Below are 4,491 nucleotides of genomic sequence, written 5' to 3'. Positions count from 1 at the left end.
TGGTGAGTTTTGAGTGAAATCCAATCGCTAGAAGTATGGAATACACCAACCACTCCAATTAGGAACAAACTGCCGTTGAACTTGAATTGTCCAATTTGGAACACCTATTGATTTCGGATCGAGCCCAAAACTTGGGCAACATCATAATATGGTGGGAGGAGTATTTTGGTGAATTTTGAGTGAAATCCAATCGCTAGAAGTATGGAATACACCAACCACTCCAATTAGGAACGAACTGCCGTTGAACTTGAATTGTCCAATTTCTCACACCTATTGATTTCGGATGGAACCCCAAACTTGTGCAACATCATAATATGGTGGGAGGAGTCATTTGGTGAGTTTTGAGTGAAATCCAATCGCTAGAAGTATGGAATACACCAACCACTACAATTAGGAACGAACTGTCGTTGAACTTGAATTGTCCAATTTCTCATACCTATTGAGTTCGGATCGAGCCCAAAACTTGGGCAACATCATAATATGGTGGTAGGAGTCATTTGGTGAGTTTTGAGTGAAATCCAATCGTTAGAAGTATGGAATACACCAACCACTCCAATTAGGAACGAACTGCCGTTGAACTTGAATTGTCCAATTTGGAACACCTATTGATTTCTGATCGAGCCCAAAACTTGGGCAACAACGTAATATGGTGGGAGGAGTCAATTGGTGAGTTTTGAGTGAAATCCAATCGCTAGAAGTATGGAATACAGCAACCACTCCAATTAGGAACGAAGTGCCGTTGAACTTGAATTGTCCAATTTCTCACACCTTTTGATTTCGGATCGAGCCCCAAACTTGGGCAACATCATAATATGGTGGGAGGAGTCATTTGGTGAGTTTTGAGTGAAATCCAATCGCTAGAAGTATGGAATACACCAACCACTCCAGTTAGGAACGAACTGTCGTTGAACTTGAATTGTCCAATTTCTCACAACTATTGAGTTCGGATCGAGCCCAAAACTTGGGCAACATCATAATATGGTGAGAGGAGTCATTTGGTGAGTTTTGAGTGAAATCCAATCGCTAGAAGTATGGAATACACCAACCACTCCAGTTAGGAACGAACTGTCATTGAACTTGAAGTGTCCAATTTCTCACACCTATTGATTTCTGATCGAGCCCAAAACTTGGGCAACATCGTAATTTGGTGGGAGGAGTCAATTGGTGAGTTTTGAGTGAAATCCAATCGCTAGAAGTATGGAATACACCAACCACTCGAATTAGGAACGAACTGCCGTTGAACTTGAATTGTCCAATTTGGAACACCTATTGATTTCGGATCAAGCCCAAAACTTGGGCAACATCATAATATGGTGGGAGGAGTCATCTGGTCAGTTTTGAGGGAAATCCAATCGCTAGAAGTATGGAATACACCAACCACTCCAATTAGGAACGAACTGCCGTTGAACTTGAATTGTCGAATTTGGAAAACCTATTGATTTCGGATCGAGCCCAAAACTTGGGCAACATCATAATATGGTGGGAGGAGTCATTTGGGGAGTTTTGAGTGAAATCCAATTTCTAGAAGTATTGAATACACCAACCACTCCAATTAGAAACGAACTGCCGTTGAACTTGAATTGTCCAATTTCTCACACCTATTGATTTCGGATCGAGCCCCAAACTTGGGCAACATCATGATATGGTGGGAGGAGTCATTTCGTGAGTTTTGAGTGAAATCCAATCGCAAGAAGTATGGAATACACCAACCACTGCAATTTGGAACGAACTGCCGTTGAACTTGAATTGTCCAATTTGGAACACCTATTGATTTCGGATCGATCCCAAAACTTGGGCAACAACATAATATGTTGGGAGGAGTCATTTGGTGAGTTTTGAGTGAAATCCAATCGCTAGAAGTATGGAATACACCAACCACTCCAATTAGGAACGAACTGCCGTTGAACTTGAATTGTCCTATTTGGAACACCTATTGATTTCGGATGGAACCCCAAACTTGTGCAACATCGTAATACGGTGGAAAGAGTCATTTGCTGAGTTTTGAGTGAAATCCAATCGCTAGAAATATGGAACACACCAACAACTCCAATTAGGAACGAACTGCCGTTGAACTTGAATTGTCCAAGTCCTCACACCGATTGAGTTCGGATCGAGCCCAAAACTTGGGCAACATCATAATATGGTGGGAGGAGTCATTTGGTGAGTTTTGAGTGAAATCCAATCGCTAGAAGTATGGAATACACCAACCACTCCAATTAGGAACGAACTGCCGTTGAACTTGAATTGTCCAATTTGGAACACCTATTGATTTCGGATAGAGCCCAAAACTTGGCCAACATCATAATATGGTGGGAGGAGTCAATTGGTTGGTTTTGAGTGAAATCCAATCGCTAGAAATATGGAACACACCAACAACTCCAATTAGGAACGAACTGCCGTTGATCTTGAATTGTCCAATTCCTCACACCGATTGAGTTCGGATCGAGCCCAAAACTTCGGCAACATCATAATATGGTGGGAGGAGTGATTTGGTGAGTTTTCAGTCAAATCCAATCGCTAGAAGTATGGAATACACCAACCACTCCAATTAGGAACGAACTGCCGTTGAACTTGAATTGTCCAATTTGGAACACCTATTGATTTCGGATCTAGACCAAAACTTGGGCAACATCATAATATGGTGGGAGGAGTCATTTAGTGAGTTTTGAGTGAAATCCAAACCCTAGAAGTATGGAATACACCAACCACTCGAATTAGGAACGAACTGCCGTTGAACTTGAATTGTCCAATTTGGAACACCTATTGATTTCGGATCGAGCCCAAAACTTGGGCAACATCATAATTTGGTGGGAGGAATCATTTGGTGAGTTTTGAGTGAAATCGAGTCGCTAGAAGTATGGAATACTCCAACCACTCCAATTAGGAACGAACTGCCGTTGAACTTGAATTGTCCAATTTGTAACACCTATTTATTTTGGATCGAGCCCAAAACTTGGGCAACATCATAATGTGGTGGGAGGAGTCATTTGGTGACTTTTGAGTGAAATCCAATCGCTAGAAGTATGGAATACACCAACCACTCCAATTAGGAACGAACTTCTGTTGAACTTGAATTGTCCAATTTCTCACACCTATTGATTTCGGATGGAACCCCAAACTTGTGCAACATCATAATATGGTGGGAGGATTCATCTGGTGAGTTTTGAGTGAAATCCAATCGCTAGAAGTATGGAATACACCAACCACTCGAATTAGGAATGAACTGCCGTTGAACTTGAATTGTCCAATTTGGAACACCTATTGATTTCTGATCGAGCCCAAAACTTGGGCAACATCGTAATATGGTCGGAGGAGTCAATTGGTGAGTTTTGAGTGAAATCCAATCGCTAGAAGTGTGGAATACACCAACCACTCCAATTAGGAACGAACTGCCGTTGAACTTGAATTGTCCAATTTGGAACACCTATTGAAAAGTTTGGATGATTCCTCCAACCTGGATTATAACTTTGAGAGTATGGATCATTTCTTGGACCTTGGTTGTAGGAATTTACCAACTTAGCTTGCTCTTGCACAAATTCTGGATATCCAGCCCCAAGTGGACAAGCTATGGTAGCATGGTCAGGAGTTTCGCAAATACTACACACTTCCTTCGAAGGGCTTCTTGAGTTTAATGCAAGAAGAGCATCTAGCTTTTGTTCCAGTTTTGAAATCTGCACACTAGAAGCATCATTAGAACCACTAATAACACGTTTACCTCTTGTATCCGTATGTTGGGTCTCCATTGCTATCTCCTCAAAGAGTTCGTATGTTTCTTCTGGAGTTTTGGTTTTAAAAGAACCACCTGCAAAATTGGTGACTATATTATGACTAGAAGGGGTTAGTCCTTTATAAAACATACGCATTTGAAGCTTCAATGGAATCCCATGATGAGGACATTGGTTGAGCAGCCCATTGAATCTCTCCCATGCTTCACAAAATGATTCATCATCTTGCTGTGCAAATAACAAGATCTTATCCCTAAGCATGTCGGTCTTTTGCGTGGAGAAGTATTTCTCCAAGAACTTCTTTTGAATGGCAGCCCATGTAGTGAGTGAACCAGGCTTCAAAGAATTCAACCAATATTTCGCCTTATCCTTCAAAGTGTATGGAAACACTCTCATTCGAAGTTGATCTTCTGTCACACCTGTCAAGGGAAAAGAACTCACAACATTAAAAATATCCTTTATATGAGTTATGGATCTTCATTAGGTAAACCATAAAAGGAAGGCAGCATATTAAGATGAGAAGATTTAAGCTCATAATTTCGAGCTACAGTGGGCAGCAAAATGCTTGAAGGAGATGCTGGAATTGTTGGGATATCAAGTTCTCCCATGAACTCATTGGCAGCCATCTCTTCTTCTTCTTCTTCTTGGTCTGAACTTGCTTCCGAATTTGAAGGTGAAGAACCAGGAAGTTCAGTGTGGAGAGCAATACTTGTAAATGTGGCAAGAGCTTGCTCTTTTGCAGTTGACAACTCTCTTTCTAGACGAT

The 4,491-nt window shown here is 41.3% G+C and overlaps 1 non-coding gene across 1 annotated transcript; it reads left to right on the top strand.

The window, feature by feature from the left end:
• Window positions 1-3,879: 3,879 nt before the first annotated feature.
• Window positions 3,880-3,986, top strand: LOC148294695 (small nucleolar RNA R71). Its single transcript, XR_015835588.1, has one exon. It is a non-coding gene; the product is annotated as a small nucleolar RNA R71 (small nucleolar RNA).
• Window positions 3,987-4,491: the final 505 nt, after the last annotated feature.

The sequence above is a fragment of the Prunus avium genome, chromosome 4, assembly GCF_965620075.1.
Source record: "Prunus avium chromosome 4, drPruAviu1.hap1.1, whole genome shotgun sequence".
Lineage (NCBI taxonomy): Eukaryota > Viridiplantae > Streptophyta > Magnoliopsida > Rosales > Rosaceae > Prunus > Prunus avium.
This window is presented reverse-complemented; position numbering and strand designations above follow the sequence as displayed.